Source organism: Macrobrachium rosenbergii, chromosome 1 (assembly GCF_040412425.1).
Source record: "Macrobrachium rosenbergii isolate ZJJX-2024 chromosome 1, ASM4041242v1, whole genome shotgun sequence".
In the NCBI taxonomy this organism is placed as follows: Eukaryota; Metazoa; Arthropoda; class Malacostraca; order Decapoda; family Palaemonidae; genus Macrobrachium; species Macrobrachium rosenbergii.
Window position 1 is genome coordinate 23,106,492 of NC_089741.1, and position 25,000 is coordinate 23,131,491.

Genomic DNA, 25,000 nt, shown 5'->3' on the forward strand with positions numbered 1-25,000 from the left:
GGACGCCAAATGACACCCTTTCTTGAGGACGCCAAATATTCAGGACGCCAGGACGCCAAATGGCACCTTTTACCCTACTGTTGTTTCTATGGCGTCTATTCTCATGGAAAAAATAAGCCGCTCTTTGTATTGTTGTCCCTGTAACTCCAATTCTCATAAAAAAAAATTAACTCACTCTTTGTCTTGTTGCTCTAATAGCTCCTTTTCTCATGGAAAAATATAAACCATTTTGGTCTTGTTTCTCTTGTAACTTCTATTCTCATGAAAATAAAAATAGGTCTGTATTGTTTCTGTAACCTCTATGCTCATGAGAAAAAAAGACAAAATAACTTTCTAGTAAAATCTTACCATTCATCCGATTCCTACCTGATTCTGAATTTGTTTGCCTTGCGTGAACTGTGTGTTGGGCACCATCCTCTTACCCGATTTTTTTTTTCTTTTTTTTTTTGTAGGGAAGGGGACTGATTTGCCTAAGGTGTTCCTCGTGAGCACGACAGGCGTGTTAAGGAAATATTACAAATTTCTTATTGACTTCAGCGGACAGTTATGTTCACTGCTGTTTTTGTAAAGGAAATAATCGTTCTGAAGATTTTTCTGCCTACGAGGAGTTCAAAGCGATTAGACGCTTCAATAAGTCTTCGATTTGAAAGATATCGATTAAAAGACAAGAAAAGAATAAGATTTTGAAAAATGTGATACTTAAACCTTAAAACAGCATCAGCAGAGAAACGGATATAATTATGGTCTTCAAAGTTGAATATCCTTTTATAATTTTCATACAGGGGAGTACTAATGTTAAAAAGCAACTCAACTCTTGCAGTAAACGTTGTCGTCATGCACCCCATCGTTTTGTTATATCACAAGCTATAATAAAAAAAAAAAAACTCTCCTACTCTAAGCGTCCTGAATTGGAATTTTAGTTTTCTGTCCGTCCGCGCTTTTTCTCTCCGCCCTCAGATCTTAAAAACTACTGAGGCTAGAGGGCTGAAAATTGGTACGTTGATCATCCACCCTGCAATCATCAAACATACCAAACTGCAGCCCTCTAACCTCAGTAGTTTTTATTTTATTTAAGATTAAAGTTAGCCATAATCGTGCGTCTGGCAACGCTATAGGACATACCACCACCGGGCCGTGGCTGAAAGCTTCATGGGCAGCGGCTCATACAGAAAACTCGATTGCGTCAAAAGAAACTTCGGCGCATTTTTTACTTGTTCAACACTGATGACACCGTTTGTCGTCCGGGTTCAAAGTGATTTCCTCTCCTGATGTACAGATACCCTTTACAAAAGAAAGAAACAGAGACAGACAGACAGAAAAATACAGTTAAGGTCTCCCTTAGGACTACCATTATACCCGAAACCTTTTGGAGTATCTTCCGGATCTCTGGGCAAAATAACAAAGTTTAAAGCGACGTCTTTTTACTGCCATCTTCCACCCCGTCCCTTGTAACCCCCTTGCAAATCCCAAAGGCGCATCACGCATTTCTGCCTTTTAACTCACTTCTAACTTAGGACTCCCAAAGTTACCAGACATAAACAAGGCCAGAGCAGACAGTGCTCGGGCCACTCCAGATCCGAATGAAGGCTGTGACGAATCGCGTTAGTCCAAGTCAAAGAATAAGGTCATGGTTTATGCAAGAGGCGAAGTTCCCTGAGGGCTTCGACTGGCTTGGGAAGCAGACGCACACACACACACACACACACAAAGAGGACAGAGGGAGGAAGAGCAGAGGGAGGGGCAGGGACGGTTGGGAAGGGGGAGGGGGTGGAGAGAGGGAGCCGGATAACAATACTAAACTTTGCACTGAAAGATTCTAACGCTGAACAAAACACGGGGCGTGGAGAGAGAGAGAGAGAGAGAGAGAGAGAGAGAGAGAGAGAGAGAGAGAGAGAGAGAGAGAGAGAGAGATGGATAACACTGATAATAAGAAATATTACAACCTATACAAGCACTCATTAGTTACTTCCTAAACAACGAGTTTCATGTCTTAATTGTTCATGAATACTTTCATGCACGTTCGGTGGAGTCTCACTGTGCCGTTATAAACCTAATCCCTCAGTTAGGTACCTGGTAGTTAGCCGACCCTGGTGGATCTTAACCAGGTGGGGAAGGGGATGAAGCTGACATCATCCCTAAAGGCTTGCTAAGAACTTAGAGGTTATCACCTTCCGGAGTCAACAACTCTATGACAAAATTTATGGTGAAAAACAAAACGGGTAAAAATAATCCTAAATGGGAAATCCCACGGTAAAGAATCGTGCATATTATACACTATACATGATCTGGTTGATAGATTTGAAGGTTCATAAAATGAAGCGTTACAAAAACTCCCTCGCTGCATAGGATGAATTTTCGCATTAATTCTAACCGAGAGGCCATTGCAATTAAAGACTGCCGGGAAGCAAATTCCCGAGATGTATGCTAGTACTGCACCAGCCCCGGTTTTTTCTTGCCATGCCCTAGGTTAGGTTAGGTTGGATTAAGTTAGGTTAGATTAGGACCCCGATAGTAATCTGGATGTGGGGAAAAAAACTGAATTATTTTCAAGAAAATTCTATGGTTAGTTTGTAAGGTATGGCGTCCCGCTTTTTTCTAGGAAAGGTCCCGGTACTCGGTTACATCTCGGGAAAATGCTGCCGTGAATAATAATTTCATTTCCTCATTACCTGATTTCCAGTGATGTAGAAGATGCAGTCCGTTGAAAAAATGGGAATAATATCAGTTGTTTTATAGGAGATAAATGCCATTCCTTAGAAGCAAAGAAAATTAATTAATGAGTTTCAAGTAGCTAAAAACTTGAAAAGTTAATGCTCAATAGTGAAAGGCATATTTTGACATAGTCTTTCATCTTGATACACTCAAACCACAGAGTAAGAACGATAATATATCAATATTACCTACAGAGAGTTTCTGTGAAATTCTGCCACCCAAGTCTTTCCCGTGCTTTAACTTCCACTAATCCCCACCCTCCCGTCCCATACCTCTAAACCAAGGTCTAGGTCTTCCAACTCCTTTGGTGGCCACAGGAGCCCTGATGACGCTATCACGTACCGCTCTCGCTAAGCTGGTGCGAAGGACATGTTCAAGCCATCTTTATCTCCCCTTCATCATTATTTCATCTACTCAGGGAACTCCGGCAATTTCCTTTACATCACTTCTCACCTTATCCTTCCATAGTACTCTTAATATTCTTACTAGCCCTCTACTATAATATTTACAGTCTTTTAGATACAGTTGTTTGTCATACCATGATTACTGTTCGTACAGCAATACAGATCACAATGGAATGTAGCGCAGTGTAATTTTACTTTCATGTCAATTTCAGAGTATCTGATTTCCGAATCTTATTCAGCCTGACCATTTTTTTTTTTATTTGACTTTTCTAGTCTTTCACTAAATTCCAACTTCAGAGAACCTGTGCCTCACATCACTGCTCCTAAATATTTTAAAGATTCGACCTCTATAATCCTTCGAGCATACTCAGTCTACAATCGTTCTATTTATCTTAGATTTATCTTATGAACAGTCTCTAAATATATTATGTATTTTATCAAGCTAGTTTTGTACATTTTATGATGTTTTGCTGGTTATAACGGCATCAACTGCGTAATCTATCAAATATCTATCGTATCTCAAACAATATATCCTGGAAGAATTTATATTCAGAATTAAAATCACATCACAAGAAAAACGGCGCTCCGCCATTGTTAATTCGTTGTAGTCAAAAGTCCGATTACTAAATTGATTAAAATGGTTAACATCATTATATTTTTTAGCCAATATCATAAAAAATTTGGTTACACCAACATTATAATGTGTCCTCTTTTAAAAGCTAAAGCGACACCAAGTTATTGGCTGCTTGGCCTTCGTTTGTTCCTGCAAAATCTCTCTCTCTCTCTCTCTCTCTCTCTCTCTCTCTCTCTCTCTCTCTCTCTCTCTCTCTCAAATGCAAATGTGCCATCTAAGTTTCAGAATAATTTAATCCCATCGTTCCGAAACTGTATCACAGATTCCTCTGTAGTGTTTAATTTGCAAAGCAGAGCCATTTCGAAGGGAAGTCCTTATTCAAATAGTCACTGTTTTCATAATGGCGTCGAAATGTTGCACTATTCTATTAAATGTCAGTGTTCTTGCGCCGACGTAAAACCTCCCGTCTACAGTTAAAAAAGTATTATTTTTATAACATTTTTGAGCAATTTAAAAGAAAATTCTTTCAACGGGGAATGTTTCTTTAAACGCAAAATAAGAGTGGAAATTCTTTTGTGTGCAGGAAACATCATTTTAGGCAAAATGTATTGTAGAATTAATAGAATATGCGTTCAAGATGAAATGGCATATTCTGAAGCAGAAGATACTTTAATGCATTGCTTTTAGATAGTAGGAAACGGTTATTATTACGTTAACACTTACAGATAATTCAAGGCTTGTTTCAGAAGTTCAAAATTTTGTTTTAATTCGGTGCTTATTAAACATCGTGATTTTCTCAAAATTAAAATGATGATCGGTTGCATAAGTCTTATCGTAAGATTTCCAAACGAAAATCCTATCCGTCCGTATCAACAGAAGTATAAAAAAAAAATATCTAGAGGAACTACATATCCTTTTCAGGGCGTTAGGTATTTTTGGGGGATTCTTTTTTTTTTTTTTCTTACTAGTCTTTCATTAACCTATTGTAATTCTACAAGAAATATCCAGACTTTCAAGAAAGGCAGATGGTGCCCGTTAATGCCAAGTTAGGCTCGTTCAATATGAATGTCTGCTCACTCTGAATAATAATAATAATAATAATAATAATAATAATAATAATAATAATAATAATAATAATAATAATAATAATTTGTTGAATAAAATGGGTGCATTTCGGGAATTGATTTTATACTGGGTTTTCTCAGTTCTAATAATTCGCTTTTCTTGCACATCAATATTAGTCAAAAGAAAAAATACCACCGAAAATACCATCCGTAAAGTCTACGGATTTACATTCCAGGTTTCAGTAACCTGCTGTAATGCTTTGAAATAAAGAACTTCTGCTGTAGGAATTACGATGTTTCATCCATCGAAATATGAACATTGGACAACTACTGACTAATATTGATGTGCATGAAAAGCGAATTATTAAAGGAATTGAGAAAACTCAGCATAAAATCAATTCGCAAAGTGCAGCTATTTTATTCAACAAAACTTGCCTCAAAGAGGGTCTTCTTCCTTCGAATAATAATAATAATAATACTAATAATATGTAAGGAGTCCCTCTTTTAGAGAAGTGTTATTAGAAATAATAATAATAATAATAATAATAATAATAATAATAATAATAATAATAATAATAATAATAAATAATAATATGGAAGGAGTGCCTCTTTTAGAGAAGTGTTATTAGAAATAATAATAATAATAATAATAATAAAAACAATAACCTGTTATTCGTTAATCAAGGAAGATAATCTCAGTTTCCTGACCCTAATTCCGCGAAGGCGAAAGCTGATTGCACGAACACTGGAAGGGAAATGAAAAAAGAAGACACTGTTGGATTAAGCTAAATTGTATTTGTCCCTTCAACCCTCGCTAAAAATAACGCCCCCCGTATGCAATTTAGCAAAGGAAACAGTGCATGAAAAAGAGAGACAAAGGGAAGTCACGGTGACAGTGCATGAAAAAGACAGACAAAGAATCGCAAGCCGGAAGGACAAAGGACTGTTGTGAATTAAATGATAAAGGAAAGAGTCGATGCCTTCAAAATACCGTTTACTTACGTTGTTTTCTAAAGAAATATGTTCTAGTCTTTTACAAGAGTTTTAAATGTTTTTCTTTTTTCTAAAATAGTATCACGTGCACAATCATTACTATTACTGCTGATACTGATGCACTGCTACAAACAAGCCCCATTGCCGATGCTGCTGCTGCTGAAGTAACAGTATTAATAAAGATAATTATGTCTCTAATCATTCTGAGCTGTCTTATGTTCCTGACGAATTCTTTATTGATTCCCTATTTACTGATTTACTTAATCTCTCTCACTGTATTTAAGGAAATGAGACCTGAAAAGTATATGAAGATGTCAAACTTCGTCGACCTTATCTCCAGGTCAGAAGTTCCTAAAGTCGGGAATTTGAGGTCACGAAACTATCAAATTCAGCTTTAACAGAGTGCTCGAGGAATATATATATATATATATATATATATATATATATATATATATATATATATATATATATATATATGTGTGTGTGTGTGTGTGTGTGTGTATGTGTTTGAATGTCCGCACACAAGCGTACTTACACATTCACAGTGACAACGTTTGTACACTATCAGTTTTCATACCATCACTCCCTTCTTGCTAATCAAATCGTTCGTCAGCTTTTCAGAAATCTACAGTACAGTGTGTTGCTATTTCACTTCTTTTATTCTATAGGTATCACATACGAAACAAGGTCCCATCTTACGGGGAATGCAATTACATAGCAAGCATTTCTTTTTTCGTAAGGCACACTACTGTCTACAGTTTACAATGCATGACGCACTGCAGCCAATATTAAAGTTCCTTTGTATCGTCCCTTCGACCACAGCCACACCGCTTTCCACCTTCCATCCCTTTCCTTGTCTCACATCTCAGCTTAAAATATTTGAACGCCATTTCGTTCTGTTCCCATTTTAGACATGCAGGGAATAACCTGTAGTTCGGCTTAAACTTTGGGATAATTGCCTCTTACAGACGACATGCCTCAAGGATATCCTGTCTTTCTGTGTTCGCCTTGCCGCAACTTACGCTTCTCAAGCACCAAATAGGAAAATATATCGAGCGAACCAGTCGTTTTGAATAGCTAGATACTCCAGACCTCGAACTCATCGTGTATGTAAGACCATCCAGCTGGTAATTGGCCCATCAAAGCAGATGGATCATTACTGAATGCCAATGAAGCAACATTCACGGTGGATTCCAGCGGGCATCATATTAAGTTCTGCTTCCTGCTGGCGGCGAAGGTGGGCTCGGCTTCCGTGTCAATATTCGAGCGGTTGCATTAAGATGTATTATTTGTTTATTCAACATTAACGAATTTATCTTTAGTGTGTGCGTTTGCAAACCTTACTAGTATAAAGACGTCGTGTTTTTCTCTAAGGACAACCTCTTGATCGCGTTGCTCTTTGAACCATTACGTCTGGAACATGTTAGTGTTTAGGTTGCCTAGTGCCACAGCCAATGACAAAGAAAGACTTGTGCTGTTTATATATACTGTACCTCATCCCAGCTCTGGAACTTTTGCGGTACCTCATGTCCATCTTTTACAAGCTAGTCCCACTCAAGACGGTGATTGTTGAGTAATAAATGGGAAAAAATACAGATGTTACAAAGATTCTAAGACAACATTGCTTATAAAAGTAATTCTCTTTCTATTAATCTGTCAGTTATCTGTACTAATTCCTTTTAACTGGTAGGATACCTATTGTTAGAGTTTATCATACGTTACTGGATTATAAGTGATAAGAAAATACAGTGTTGGGTACGAAATATTAATGTTTCTTCTGCCAAAATGAGAATTTACCACTAGTTATGTCAGTGTAAAAATTTATGCCAATATCGCTACAGGAAGAGAAGGAAGAATACCTCCTTGAATGTATAACAATCGTTATTAAAACGATTCAGGCATCACTGACCTAAAGTTCTGTGACGACATCTTCCGGTGATAAAAACTTCAACGTATTATCGTTAAAGGAAATCTATTTTAATATTGTTTTACGAATACTGTACTCTCTGTGAATACCAACGCCTTTTTTTACGTTTCAGAATATTTCAATACCCGAATCCGCGCCAATTGTTCCTTGGACGTTGTTCCCGAGGCAAAGGAGGAACGCACACCCGCAGAGAGAGAGAGAGAGAGAGAGAGAGAGAGAGAGAGAGAGAGAGAGAGAGAGAGATCCATTCGGAGCGAACTACGGCCTTTTCAGAGGGACAAATTTTTTTCCTCCTGAACTTTTCTTTCTCAATTGTCCTTTTTATTTCCAACCCTCCAGCGAAAGGAAAGGATGGAAAATCTGTTTTACTTTCTCTCTCTCTCTCTCTCTCTCTCTCTCTCTCTCTCTCTCTCTCTTAAACCTGGTTTTTAAGGGAATAGGTCCATACCACTTTCACCATTTTCCAACAGATGCTTTTATGAATGACTTGAAAATATAACTCACTCTCACACTTACACACACATTATATATATATATATATAGATATATATATATATATATATATAATATATATATATATATATATATATATATATATAATATATATATATATATATATATATATATATATATATATATATATGTATATATGTATATATATATATGTATATATATATATGTATGTATATATATATATGTATATATATATATATATATATATATATATATATATATATATATATATATATATATATATATATATGTATGTATGTATGTATGTATGTATGTATGTATGTGAGTGAGTGAGATTAAGTTATTGTGTATATATATACATATATGTGTGTGTAACTATTTACCTATATATTAATTTAACATGTTAATGAATGTTGTTCATTGCTTTAATTTATAAACATCGACTTCTTAGCTGTCTGAAACTCTGCAGTCTCATGAATTATTCAAAGGTACAGATAGCAGTAAGGTACAAGCACAAACGCACGTGTGTACTTTACTTTTTTTTGTAATTTTCAATAATGTCTTGCAAGCGATTGCTGAGTTGCAAACAGCCGAGAAGTCTACGTTTATAAATTCAAATAAGAAACAACACTCAATAACATTTTGAAGTAAAACTTAATAAGGAAATTAAGTTTAACGCCGCTTCCATATTCCTAACGATGGCGCGAAGGAATATTACGTCTTCACATAATTTTGAAGTTCGTAGGTCCATCGGTTTTGAAGTATTTGCGCAGAGAGCAACTTCAACTAAATTTATATGAGGATTTAGTGTTATAAAAAATGCTACTGAAGTATTGCTAGTGTTGAGTTTAATATGTAACGTAAAAGAAAGTTTTGAGATTTTTATATCCTTTCGGTTATAACGTTTCTGATTAAAAAAACTCCCTGAATTTTTCTCCCAAAAATAACCGAACTTTCGCCAATACATGCCATGGTATTTGGAGCACGGGAGTACAAGGCACCCAATTATTTCTACAGACTCTTCCCTCACAACACGCTCGAAGGCTTCTGTTGTTTCATGAAACAGCCTTCCTTTTAGGCGCGGACAAATTGAAAAAAGCAGAAAGATTTTTATGACAAATTGAAAAGAGCAGACAGATTTTTATGACTAAAATTCAAAAAGCTAAAAAATTTACACTGTTTCTTTGACTTTTCATATCAATTATTTACATTAATTCCTTTATTTATGGCGCTTCCATGACGATTATTCTTAAATAATATTTTTATTTATATACAGTTAATATTAATACATGGTGTAAATTTGAAAATCCCTACAATTAATTTCCTGATTAATTTATGTCAATTTCGACAATAAAACTTTTTCCAGTTAGTGGCCATACTATTAAAAAAAACATTTTAAAGCTTAATGACACACTACAGAACCACCAAGCTCCTCCGTTTTGAATTAAAAACGGCTTCATGTTAAAGATTTTCTCTAAAAATCTTCCTTATTTCTCATGAAAATGAAGGATGGTGACACTGATGGAAATCCCATATGTATTTTATTACTCAGAAGAAAAATCCTACTCATATGGAACAGGCCCACAAGGGACACTGACTTGAAATAGTTAAAATACAACTTCTGAAAAACTGACAAACATGAGACCATCCGTCGTTGTTTGCGTCCATCTTCAGCAAAAAAACAATCCAATGAATTTCCTGCATTTACGTTCACAAAATAAGACCTAATTTCAAGACCTTTCTACAGAAAACTGGGCAAACGACAATGATCTTCGCGCTTCTTGTCACGCTTCTTTTATCAAACACTATAACAATTCTTGGTCGTGGAACATTTTCAGAATGGTCCAGTCTTCCCACTTCATCTATATGGAATACTTTTCAAGCGGGCCCTCTCATTGAAATTTTATCCAACTTGCATTTCTTGTATGGAATTTGATAATTGCATTTCTGGAATATTTTGAAAGGCAACAAAACTAGGTGCACTTGCCTCCCTGTGCATCCTTTCTTGACAGTTTCCTGGGAATTTTGTTTCAATAGGAATAAATGGAAGTAGAAGAGAACATGGGAGAAAATGAAATACTCTCTCAAATTCATGGAGAGATCGAGAGCTATTTTTACCGTCTATATAGGTTGAGAAGACATTTCGGCAAATGGGATTCTGGTTGCTATCGCATATAGATTTATTATATTTCTGACGAAATAGACATGAGAAAAACAGAAAAGAACATACACTGGGTATTCTTCAGTATATTTTTCAGAATAGGATTATGAAGCTTCCTCGCAAATGGGTTTTGAAGATAAGACCCAGATGGAAGTATAACCGAAAATATTTTCGTAAAAGTGTTACATACAAAAAAAAAAAAAAAAAAAAAATCCATCAACTTCATTTAAGAAAAATATGAAAACGCTGTCTCCGTTTAAATGCAGAAAGTTTTGCAAAGACTCGAGGTTGTAAATACAGTAAATTCGTTCTAAAAATCGCAATTAAAATTCCAGATATTGTACACTATTTATTTATCCATTCATATTTTCTGTGCATTTTAGTCAACAACTCCCAAACCTTTTTCCGTTTATTTATTCCTTTATATTTTCTATACATTTCTAACAATTAAACCTTGAAAATATTTTTATGACTATATTATTTTCAACGTCTTCCAGTTTAAAAAAAAAAGACACAAACACTAAGATAAAGTTAATAAAGCAACGACTACTAGAGTTTCACAATCTTGCCGGGATATCTTACACACTGCCTCGGTTAACATGAAAATCTCATACCCTCTGGTAGTGTCATCTTAATTTGATACTCTACATAACTGAAATAATTACAAGAATCCCATCCTTTCATGGTACATTCTTTTTACGTGTACTATCTCTAATGTACAATTAGCTGAGAATACATTAATAAAATAAACACTTGGCTTCTAGATTTCTTATATCTTTTGATGAGATTCTAATGAAATCCTTAGCAAGTCCGAACTGCAAATGACAAAAAGAATTTCTCCGCTCTCCACTGGGATTCGAACCAAAGCAGGAGGAGAAATGGTCATTTTATTTCCTGTTCACATTTTTTCAAATGAATTCAGAAGCTGAATCAGAAAGTGAGATAAATGCCAGAACGAATTCAGAAGCTGAATCAGAAAGTGAGATAAATGCCAGAACAAAGAGAAGAGCAGTATAACTTCAGGTAAGGAAGAGGATGAGATAGATAATAAAAGAAGAGACGTGTGATTATTAGGCACAGGACAGGACAGGATGTGGTTCTCACCAAAAAAGAAAGGCAGTTTCGATAAGAAAAACATGTATATTCAATATCCGGTATTAGTAATTGACACTATTTCATAAGGGCCCCTCAGATATATTCCCACACTGGTGATACAGTACATATATAGCAAAATTGTCTCAGTTAAGTTTAAATCTTTCTTCAGGCCTTCTGAATGCCTTAAGACTGATAAAAATTACCGACCTAATCTACGAATATTATCACTGAACACCACAATATGCACGTGTGTATCTGACACACACACACACACACACTGTATATATATATATATATATATATATATATATATATATATATATATATATATATATATATATATAATATATATATTATACAATATACATTATATATATATAATATATATATATACATACACGAGGTATGTTCAATAACTAATGAGAAAATGTCAGGCGAGACACTAAATATGATTTGATCAAAATACTACTTCATGGTGAAGTACACATACATATATTCTATAAAATGACAAACTGGCAACTTTCTATATTTGTAGGTCTGAGTGCAGCGGTGAACGTGGTGGAACCAGTCTGATCCGGTTTGCCGATCTGTGAACACTTGTCAAAATGCAGGGAAACATGGATCAACATTACGCCATCAAATTTTGTGTTAAACTTAAGAAAACCAAACAAGAAGCTTATGGAATGTTAAAGGAGGCCTATGGGGATGAACAGGTGAGCCAAGCAAGTTTCTATCGGTGGTTTAACAGATTTTCTGACGGAAATGAACAGGTTGAGGATGAACCCAGATCTGGAGCACCGAAAAGTGCACGCAAGGAGGAAAACATTGAGGAAGTGCAAAGGTTAGTGATGCAAGACCGTCGAATATCTGTGAGGATGCTATCTGAAGCTGTTGGTATTAGTATTGGCACAGTAGAGACAGTTCTGACCGAAGATCTGAAGCTCCACAAAGTCTGTGCCAAGTTCATGCCAAAGATCCTCTCCGACGACCAGAGGCAGTTTTGTGTGGAATGTTGCACCGACATTCTCGAAATGATAGAGGCTGATTCAGGTTTCCTGAATAAAGTAGTGACTTGCGACGAGAGTTGGGTGTTCACCTACGACCCTGAGAGCAAACGTCAGAGTGCTCAGTGGAAGCACGCGACCTCCCCCAGACCCAAAAAGGCAAAGATGAGCAGGTCGCAATAGAAGGCCATGGTTATTTCTTTCTTTGACTCCCAGGGGCTCATTCACATTGAATGGGTTCCTCAGGGTCAAACCATCAATAAGGAATATTACCTTACTGTTCTGAAGAGGTTCAGGGAGAAGATGAGGAAGAAGAGGCCTCAGCATTGGAGGAGTGGTCAGTGGTGGTTCCACCAGGACGATGCCCCATGCCACAAGTCAACGCTGGTGACCACCTGGATGGCCGACAGGGGAATGAAAGTGGTACAACACCCACCCTACAGCCCTGACCTAGCCCCTTGCGACTTCTTCCTGTTCCCACGCATGAAAGACAGCCTCAGGGGAACCAGATTCCAGTCAACAGAGGAGCTGAAAGAGGCATCGGAAAGTTACCTGAAGGGACTACTAAAAAAGGACTTTGAGGAGGTCTTCCAGGATTGGGAGAGACGCATGCAAAAGTGTGTAGCTGTGAGGGGCAATTATTTTGAAGGAGACAAAGTTGTGTAAGCTTATGAAAATAAATAGTGTCTCTCCTGACATTTTCTCATTACTTATTGAACATACCTCGTATATATACAGTATATATGTATATATATATATATACATATATATATATATATATATATATATATATATATATATATATATATATATATATATATATATATATATATATTATATTATATATGTATATTGTACATTAGTGTACACATACGGATATTTTATGCGATGGGGCAATGTGCGTACATGATATAAAGATGATCTCTCTCTCTCTCTCTCTCTCTCTCTCTCTCTCTCTCTCTCTCTCTCTCTCTCTCTCTACGGTAGGCTGTCCCTGCCAAAATCCATATATTCCCTACAGACTCTCTGGGAGAGATCTGGTTTGTGGTCCGCCAATCATCCCAATTTTTATTTATTTTTTCTGTTTTGTTTGTTTATCGTGAAATAAAACGTAAATACTTTTATTTTATTTTATTGTCTTTATTACGACTGAATATTCAGTTTTCATAAGGAGCCCATTTGTGAAGGCATGTCTTTATTTATATTCGCTTATTCTGGCACGATATTTTTAAAGCTGAAATATGTGGTCTGTCCGCATAACTCATCGGAGAATAATTACCAAACTAATTTAATTAAGGAACTTCTAACCTTGGTGCACGGCTGCATAGTTCCCCGCAATTAGTAAACATCTCTTAATTGAAAATATATTTGCATCGTAAATACATATTCACTTCATCGCTCCACTGACCTCTTTGATTGGGTAATCACAAAGACAGTATAAGCTTATTTACACTAGGATTACGAGGTCGTATATCCTTATTTACGATAGAATTGAAATGTGTTGGAGTGGTATGAATACAAACTAGTGCATGTTAGTAGGAGAGGGGGTTCAACAGAGTAATAGTATAGCATCTGACAGGTCTAAAAAAAAAAAAAAGAAAAAAAAAAACCCTTGGAAAGATGAAAAGTTGAAAAGCCGCAGGAACATCGGGGATAACAAGAGATTAGTTAAAAACCGCGGGAGGGCCAGTGAGTGTTGAAATGACCAGTATATATGAAAACCCGATTTAACAGGGAGTACAACCAGAAGAGTGGGAAAAGAGAATAACAGCAATAATACAGAAAGGAAAGAGGGGACAGACGTCACCGTTCTTTCAAATTTGCGTTCATGAATGCACAAATAAAAATCCGTATTCTATTAAATAGTCAATTCAGGCGCGTGATATTTCCGTTTCTGTAATATCCATTGATCTTATACACACCTGTTTTCAGTTCATCTTGACTTTTGTGAACTTAATAACACCAATGCTTTATCGCTCAAGTCATGTTTTATATGCTTGCATTCAGAGATCTATATAAAAACAAAAATCTACATCAAATACGATGACGAACAAAACAGCTTTAAAGGTCCCATTACAAAAGCTACTTTCATTCTCGATTCTTGCTCATTATTGTAACGGTTTATGCAGCTTACATTAACAGAAACAAATTATCGTTACCTGTTATTCCAAGTATCAAACGACAAAAGAAGTGATCTAGCAAATGGAATTTGCATTTGTGAAAGCATTGCCTTCAACGCTTTTTTCATCGAACATTGAGGGAAAGACTGACGGAAAAGAAGGATATTGACGTTCTTAAACTCAGAACTACACCGTCCTATTCTCATACACCAACACATACTATATATATATATATATATATATATTATATATATATATATATATATATATATATATATATATATATATATATATATATATATATATATATATATATATATATATATATATATATATATATACACGGAGTGATTCCATATCGGAGTAGCAAGGGTGCGTGCAAGATGGAAGTGAATGGTGCAGTGTGTGCAATGGGTTTGACAGACAAATGATGTGCCTTCTGCGTCGGCGAGTTTCAAGCGGCTTAATGTATGGAAGTTTTTGCACAAGTAGTTCATGCATGAATGTGGATGAGGCAGAGGTCATTGTAATTTCTTTTCTTGCGGAAGCCAAATCCTGCTTAAGGAAATAGCATAATATTTGTATGTGTATATATATATATATATATATATATATATATATATATATATATATATATATATATATGTGTGTGTGTGAGTGAAAAACAAAGTATATATGTATATATATATATATATATATATATATATATATATATATATATATATATATATATATTATGTGTGTGTGAAAACAAAGTATAAAATCTGTAAAAAAAAAAAGCCTCAAAACGGAGGACTCTTCATATATAAAGAATAACATAAAAATTATAAAGCTAAGAACTAAGATCAAAAGTTTAAAACTGTTAACAAAGAAAAGATAGCCAAAAAATATATATATGCTCACTGATGCGCTTTAACCGTATTTTTAATCTAGACACCAATGAAATGGACGACCATGTGCTCTTATTTATCCCCCCTTCTTACCCTTATAAAGAAAAAACAAGAAAAAGACATAGGAAAAAGAGTATGCCTTAACCACGAAGGAACCGACAGACCCGTCCACACTGGATGAAAGGTTTCATAAACTAGCAAAACCGTTGGCAGGATAAAATTCCAAAGCTCAGCAGTAAATTGCAAGACACGGTCAATGGAACGTCCGATTAAAAGACCGTTTATTTACACGATTTAAATGCAGGAAGAGGCTGCCAGACAATAAAAGTCTGTCTGGTAGGGGAGCACTGACCAAAACAGTAGCTTCAGTAAAGGTACTCACGGGGTCACTGACCAATCAAAACAATATACCCAACAATGTTCTTGATGCGAATATCTATAGAACAGTAACAATGACAAGGACACTGCTCTTTTAATATTAATAATATAAAGTAAGCGATTACTGAATTGGGTATTAGTTTTAATATGTCACTCTTTGCCTGGGATGCATGGGCATCTAGATTAAGTTTACTGAATACCCCATCTCCTGAAGTTGCGACTTGAAGGCGGCATCACTTTGTGCCAAGTTGTCGAAAATTTTCCTTTTATACTGATGTAAAATTAAAGTCACAGGTGTTCCTTACGGTCCTGAACGAACGCGCGGCTTCAATCCTGCCAACAGCATTGTTTACTTGATGCAAAGTTTGGCTTTAAGATGCTGAAAGGTGCCATAAGACGTGTTCTTGTGAAGTGGCCTTAGGGTTAATCGTAAACAGCCTTTCCATACTCATGGCAGCACTTCGGTAGTAAACCTAACTGAAAGTTTTATTAGATGTCATTCTGAGTATCCCGCAAGACCAAAATATAACCTTATCTATATTAACTTTTTTACGTTCAGCTTAAATAGAAAATACTTTACAGATCAGGATGGCAGCCGTAAATTACAAAGTATACACATTAATGGTTATGAATATTTCCATGTTATATTTATAAATAAAGGTATATCAAGCTTTTTATTTTATATTTTATACGAATACAATGTATATTATCTCGTCTAATATCACTGACTCCAAGCACAAAGTAATGGACCCCCCAAAAAAAACTATTTTGAATAAATCCAATCCATGTAATGACATAAACATTGTATGTCAATACTAAAATAGAATTCAGGTTTGGTATATCATAATATATACAGTATATGTATATATATATATATATATATATATATATATATATATATATATATATATATATATATATATATATATATATATATATATATATATATATATATATATATATATATATAATGTGTGTGTGTGTGTGTATGTAACTGAATCACGAAAATATGGAATGTAACGATTATATAAATAAAGAGAAAATTATAAAATCCACGAAGGAAAGGGAAACACTGGAGTGCTGTACTCCAGTGTTTCCCTTTCCTTCGTGGATTTTATCTTATATATATATATATATATATATATATATATATATATATATATATATATATATATACATATACAGTATATATATTATATATTACATTAAAGTCTACACTCAGATTCATGTCAAAACGTAAAATAAAAGTTTGTCTATCGTATCCAGTTCAATATATATATCAGACCTCATAAATTTTCAACTAGTTTGTTCTGTTGACATAAATACCAACTCTTGCATTGCTATGTCCATTAGAACTTACCTCAAACTTGTAAAAGAGAAAAAAAAAAGTATTGAACATTTCCCACCCGATACAGTGTCATGAACTTGGGCAACGTGAGACGACGTCCCAGCGACTTTTCCTTTGTAAAACCGGAGAACAAGATATCCCGGACGCGGTAATGAAGACAAATGACTTCATAAAGTTGGCGCACCCTTTCCCTCCCCTGCAATACCAATACCTCTTCGGGGAAATCAAGTTTACTTACCCCCGCCAGAAGGCTGCTGCTGATTTGTTCCCTGCTGCTGCTGCTGCTGCTGTTGTCGTCGCTGTTGCTGATGCTTCTGGGCGCTGCCATTACTCACTGCTGCTGCTGCAAAGAGAAAGACGTGGAGAAGAATATAACTTGCTTTGAAAAATATGTCTGCGAAAAATGATGCGGTATCCAGTGTCTCTACTTTGTGCTTAATATATCTATGGACTTTTTTTTTATTAAACTTCTGATATCTCTATGAATTCAGCTGCATTATAATCATAGTTTCTCCTATACATGTTGAACCACAGCACACGTGAGGGTTTTATACATGGGAGTTTATTGTGTTGTTTTTAAATCATGTAATGTGCAAAACGGCTAATGAAAACACGTTCTCTTTTAATGGTTCATTATTATTCATAAATATGATAAGTTATTCATCTTGTTTTGCCTCAATATTTATGTATATATGAATATACATACATACATAATATATATATATGTATGTATGTATGTATATATCATGCCCTATAAAACCCAGTTTTAAAATTAGCTATGCATTGTATTTACCTAGTAGTTGTTATCAGTACACTGAATTTCTTCTCCCTCTGGTGCTTCCCAGAGGAACCTGAGGCCAAAGTTCCACAGAATGGGTCACTGCCCTGGGTTAGCTGGGGAACCCAGAGACCCAGGTTTGAAGAGTCCTGTACCAGAAGGCGGGAGAAACTTATTGGTTTGGGAAAGCAATGGCGTTACTGGAATCCTAAAAGGTTAGATAATAAAATACATACAATCCAGCCACACTTACTACTTATCTTTTCCAAAGCTTTGCCCAAGACACAAAGGGCAAAATCTTAAAATAAGGAAGAGACACTCAAAAGGAAAAAAATCTGACTCCTTTCACTGCTCTTGGCCTAAGTTCTGATATAGCTCACATGCATTAAGGAAGTCTTTGGTTTATATTGCTAGATCGACCTTAACTGAATATTTTCTTAAAATTCAGCTAAAGATCTCTCTCTCTCTCTCTCTCTCTCTCTCTCTCTCTCTCTCTCTCTCTCTCTCTCTCTCTCTCTCTCTCTCTCTCTCTCTCTCTCTCTCATCATCTAATTTTCGCTAAAAATTGTATAACATGTGATCTGCCACTAACTCTGTGAGGATCTTCTAGATATCAGCTGACAACTTCTTTCTAAATCTCTCATTTTGAATCTGACTTTTACCCCGAAAACCTAAGGCACTATACAAACGTATACATGAAATAATTCTAAAACGTATTAATGCAATCATTTTAAAACGAAGGTTAGAAAGAGTCAAGATTAGTATGAATAAATGAATTAATTAATTTAAAAAAAAAACACAGTGACGTTCCCCAAAAAGTATGCTGTATATCGCATCCGGACATCAAAGTTAATAATCCTCATATGAAACCGAAGCACTTGAAATGAGAGCTTCTCTTGTAAAATCGGTTACCTCAAAAATATAATTAAATGCCATCGTAAATTGGCGGAGTTCTCATAAGCAAATATTTCTCTTTGGATCCAATTTGGAGAGCAAGTCCTTGTGCTTCTTTTCTATTTCACCTTTTTTCTCCTCTCTCTCTCTCTCTCTCTCTCTCTCTCTCTCTCTCTCTCTCTCTCTCAATCAATCAATTAGTAAATGGCGGAAATGCAGTTCAGATTAGATGGCTTCTCAGCGATTTATTTTTATTTCAAAAAGCAACACTTACGATGCCATGAGTTACGAGATTACAAGCAAAGAATTAAAAGCCCATCTGATTTAGTTTAAAAATATTGTTTCTATGAATGTCGTACGAAAATTCTATTTACTGACGAGCCTACATTACCATCATCCGTAAAATTAATATAAATATGGGACACAGAGTAGTGCATTTCCTTACAAAATTTTAATGTACTTTTCGCTGCAATTCTCAAGTTTTGGCACAGCAACAAATTCGTACGGGGCCAAGCTTTGCTGTCTGACAGGGGCAGCGCTGTTACTACGCCTGCCAGTCTTTGGTCCTAAGTGTGATGTCTCATACACTAATGGACGCGACATTGGTAAAATATTTTAAATTCGTTAAATTCCCGGATAACGAACCACACTTCCACGATTAAGTAAACGAATGATCAACATGATGACTTATCACGAATGTAGAGCATTTCAGGGAGGAAAATGATATTGTTTTCCTGACTGAAGTTGGAGCGACCGAATCTCGAATTCCACTGAATCCTGCCAGTCACAAACAAATAGGAGAGGCATCTGTTGCTTCATAATAGATGAACTTCTCAGTCCTGTCGCAACAGTTATTAATATTCAGAAGCACCAGAAGGTACAGCCCAGCAGGAGTAAGTGGCTGCGCTAACGACCTAATATAAATGGACTTGCGATGTAAGCCGGCGAGGCAGCTTGATTAATTGTGTGTTATTGCCGCGATTCGCCAAAGACCCGGGGACCAACAACAGCAGCTTTGTAACAACCGTGCGCCAGGGCAGGATGAAAATAACAAGGTCGCTTCGGATGCTCGCTCTCCCTGACTCTGTAGGTCTCAGGTATCACTGTGGTTGATTACAGCTGGCGTCATATTTTCACATATTATTGGGCATGGGGCTCCTCAGTGTACTGTACAGTGCGTGCAGACTTCCCAAAAGGTCATCTTACCATTGCCATCTGAGTCTAACAGCTGGCTCTCTTTATTCTTTTTTCTTCGTGTGTGTGTGTGTATATATATATATAATATATATATATATATATATATATATATATATATATATATATATATATATATGGATATATAGATATAGCCTATTATATACTGTATATATATATATATATATATATATATATATATATATATATATATATATAAAAGTAGAATCTACTGGCCACTTTTTTACCAGATAACTGTGATAGCCACAATGCCCTCTTAACTTCTCGAATTCTTCGCGCTTTTTTGGGGATACGCTTGTCACTGCAAAGCCTTAAGATCCAAGTGCAAGAAATATGAAGATATTGTGATGTCCGGTAGCGGGAAACGAACCCGGGTGGTCAGGTCGGCAACGTGACCTAGTTGTGATCATGGAACCCGGGTTCGTTTCCCGCTGCCGGACATAATATCTTCATATTTCTTGCACCAGGATCTTAAGGCTTTGTAGTGACAAGCGTATCAAGAAAAAAAAGCGCAAAGAATTCGAGAGGTTAAGAGGGCATTGTGGCTATTACAATTATATATATATATATATATATATATATATATATATATATATATATATATATAAAATTATATATTTATATATATACTCCATCTTCGTTTCACCCCAATACATTCAAATAACTATTACGTAAATATTCCCCCCACTATGATCAAAAGAAACGCAGTGGGTGTCCGGAAATAGGCCTAAATCATTTCGGCGAGGGAAGAGCTGTGCACTACAATTACTCTTTGAATTTACCGGATTATGTAAAGAACCAGCATCCTACCTCGTATGTTCCCTTTGTTGAAAATGTTATTCCTCGCACGCGTATCACATAATGGATCCTGGCAGTCTCTTTTGGAAATAAATATGATGAAATTACAGCGGAGTCGGCACCTGAAATATATTCTAAATCTTATTTGGTCTCTGTCTGCCTGCCCTACATAGCGTTGGTCCTAACCCAATAAAGGGTCTCTTTCATCCTATTTCTCTTTCATTTCCAGAAAGATGGGTGTGTTAAGTCTGGCTCTGGCAACAATTTTGTTTTGTGTAGCTCTCGGCAAGTGATGAGAGAGAATTTTTCATCGTTACAAGAATTTGGAGACAATATTTTCATTTAATTTTGTGTAGAATATCGGTCCGCATTTTCCTCGTTACTTTTGAAGCCTCTCGAAAAGAACTGTTTTCTTGTTTCATCCAAATTAAGTTGTTTCTGAAACCTCAAGGATGTATATTTATTTACAAACGTTCATTCACAAATGAACAAAATTACGAGTTTAGATTAAAAAGATATTTGGCGTAAATTATTTTGTTTCGTTCTTACAAAAGACGGGCAGTTTTCAAGTTTTATAGCTCAATTTGGTGGTAAGTGAAGGCTTGGACAGGGAGAGGGTATATGGACAGGCAATTAAAATTATATTCCGTTACTCTCTCCAAAACAGTCAGATGAATATTCAATGTATCTTTCATTCCAACCTCTATCAAGCCTCAAGATAAGCCACTGTCGAAGAGACAATACTCCTCACGGCTATTACTATTCAAATATTCATGGAAGCTTATGAGTTAATGGTGTCTAGCATTCTCTGCCAGCCACCCATCCAGTACTATAAATATTACCAGATTCACGAACTCCATATTGTCAAAATATCAACATGGTAGCTAAGTTTAAATATTCTGCTGACTTTATAAAATAATCCATTATATGACAAAACAAAATTGTAAAAATTGTGTTTTGCCTGATGGCTTTCATGACTGTTACCACGAACTCCATATTGTCAAAATATCAACATGGTAGCTAAGTTTAAACATTCTGCTGACTTTATAAACAGACAGATAATTCTGGTTTTCAGATAGAAATTTTCATCCATTCGCCAATAAGTTATTTCAAGGATAAATGGTCATATTCTAACAAAAACTACGTGATTTGTTTCACCAGCCTCAGCATCTTTTTTCACTCTCTATCTTTTGTCTATATTTGCTCTCTTTGCAATTTCTTTAACTATTCCATAGTTGAATATGTGAAACAACAATGGAAATCCATTTCTTGGTAGAGTATGCTTTAAACCAGTCACAGTAGTAATCAACACCTTCACTTCACTGAACTTTCTTATTTACTATTCATTGGCTAGCCTACCGGCCCTCTTAAGAGGGGGTGATGGCCTTCGGGTTCCAAACAAGCCTTTTAGGGTGTGGATGACAAACCCATATCCATCTACACCCTATCAGTGACTCATCAAAGTCGAATAACTGCCAGGCACCTCATTTTCTGCTAAAGCCAACAGATTATTATTATAATTATTCAATTTTAACGAGGCCATTAAGTTTCATCTCTAGATTCTGACTGAGCAGATCAAAGGACTTGTTGTAACTGAGAGGAGGATATATGGAAAAGGAGAGCTTCGATAACCCGAAGAGAGCAGAGGAAAAGGATGAAAAGTAAATGGTGGAAAATGATGTAGAGCAACGTTCACTGGCCCCACACAAGAAGAACACCAGCTACATGACACTAACAAGAGAGAAATAGTAACAGGACATCATTTAATATTTACACATCCTACTTTCTGAAGCCTCGGTGAGACCCGATGCAGCTCACACAAGACCCCTCATGCCTGTTTCAAGTTTTAAAACACTGAGTTTTGGGATGGTAAAGTTGACCCTTAAGTAATTTCTTGTAAATAGTTATAAATCCTAATTCAGAAGAAAAAAAATGGTAAAGTTTCCTTTTTACTGAACCATACTAATCATACCCTAAAACACAGCCAATGTCCAGATATCTTCCAAACTTCCAACAAGGTTACAAAATCGTACATCTGTTTCAGCATTGTCTAGCACTGTTATCAGTTAATTAATAGACTATCAACACTGTCTATTTTAAACCGCCAAAATCGATGAAACTCATCACACAAAGCTGCATTCACCTCCTGACGCCTCAGTGCATTGCATGGGAAGAGCCAAGAGCAAACAGACCAGCGCCATTTGGCATTTGAAGCACAGGGAAGGAGAACTGCCATCTGAGAGCTCGGAGCAATTCCATTGTTCACGTGGGAGAGGTGAAGCTCAGAGGCGGATGCACCTTTGCGAAGGAAGAGAGAGAGAGAGAGAGAGAGAGAGAGAGAGAGAGAGAGAGAGAGAGAGAGAGAGAGAGAGAGAGAGAGAGAGAGAGAATTTTCACTTGAACCAGTGCCACAGCAGGCAATCCAAAAAAAGAGGAAGATAAGGTTCAGCTGAACTGGCGTCACAAAAGGCAGAGGTCAATGAAACACAAGAACAAACCAATTCATATAAAAGCACTTTTATAGAAACCTATGCACAAAATGTCAATAAGCAAGAGATACATGCAACATTTTCACATTAACAGCCGTCACAATGTGACAGAAAGAGACAAAAAGACATTTTCACATAATCCTCCGTCACAAAGCAACAGATCAACGAGACAGACAGACAGACAAACCGACAGTTTCCAAGACCTAGTCACATCAGGCCAATGAAAAAGTGAACGACAGACTGAAAAATTTTAAGAAACTGCGTCGAATATCCAAGACGACAAAGAAACAGTTTTACATAAACCAGTCATAGCTGGTCAATGAGAGACAAAAAATGGTTGCGATTTACCAAATTTATAAAAACATTACGTGGACGATCCCCTGAGGTATCGTTACTTATTATGTGAGATAATATCTTACCCGATCTGCGTGCTTCCTCTTTTCTGACGCATTTTCGAACAGTTTTTAACGCTTGTAAGAAGATTACAGTTTTTCTTCGGCCAGTGATCGGATTAAGAGACCTTTAATCTCTACGATGCCATGACTTCTGCTTCGATAGAATAAAGGTCAAATGCCTTCCCCCACATTATGAAACTCGGTGGCTGTTCTGACTTTTTCGTTTTGAATACGGATTTGGAATAAAAAAAATTATAATTAATATTGTCTTTTATTAGTAAAGCGTAAACATACTTGGTTGTTTTGATATGGAACGTAAACAGAAAATTAAAACCTACACCTCGACAACTGGACTTACTAACATCAGTCGTAAAAATCATTCTTTTGCTAAACTCTACTTTCGATCAGACGTTTTTCAAATTCTTGTAATCTTTCTGAGAAGAAATTCGCTTAAATATACAATGGAAGACAAAGAGACGAATTCTCTATGAAGCGGAGAAGGAAGGAAACTTATCTGGAAACACATTCAGGGCGACCTCCAAACCTCCTAAAATTAGCTGTTTATTCCATTACCAGTCGACTCGGGACACTAACAGACACATACCCTAATTACACGATGCTGCCAGGAAAGCGGATTTCAATTCAAAAAGAGTTAAACTGGGATTCCAAGTCTGCTGTGACATCGTCGGCTTACAATTAATCACAGACAATGTTGGCTTATATTTAGCTGCAACCATTCGGCGAAACTTTCCAAAGAACTCTTTGTTTAAGCGATAATGCAAAAGAAAAAGTGGGTGCAAAGAAGATGTCGAAATGAAAGAAAATCTTTACAAAGGAAAATGGGAAAAAGTCCGCTTGTCCTTTCTGCTGTTTGCCTGGTTGGCTGAGCATCCGGGTGTTTATATTTACTAGTCCGTGAGGACTAGTTACTACTAATCTTATACCATATCAAACGCAATGTGTATCCACACAGCTATTCTTTTCCTAAGGTAATACAGATCGTCTGCGGATAGAGAACTTCATGTTCATCTCGAAACAATATCACAAATTACGGTGCAATTGCAAAATAACTCGGGTATTGCCGCTGTTTATTATCATTGTTACCACAGTAACAATAATCATAAACTTCGAACATTTTATTGGCATGAAGTTAGCAACCTCATCTGAAATATCAGTCCTCTGAAACTTGCAAGAGACCCTAGAAGTGCGCTGGTGTCAGCGGCAAATGGGATCCATAGGGCCGATAGAGTTATTTCCAATCAAACAGTGAATAGCCTAAAATAATTA

The 25,000-nt window shown here is 36.0% G+C and overlaps 1 protein-coding gene across 1 annotated transcript in view; it reads right to left on the reverse strand.

The window, feature by feature from the left end:
• The window catches only part of LOC136841773 (cuticle protein 19-like), a 414,507-nt gene that overhangs the window by 101,342 nt on the left and 288,165 nt on the right, over nucleotides 1-25,000 (reverse strand). The window contains exon 11 of the transcript XR_010854140.1: nucleotides 17,383-17,487. The gene's annotated coding sequence lies outside the window, so the exon portion shown is untranslated. The remainder of the gene's footprint in view (nucleotides 1-17,382; nucleotides 17,488-25,000) is intronic.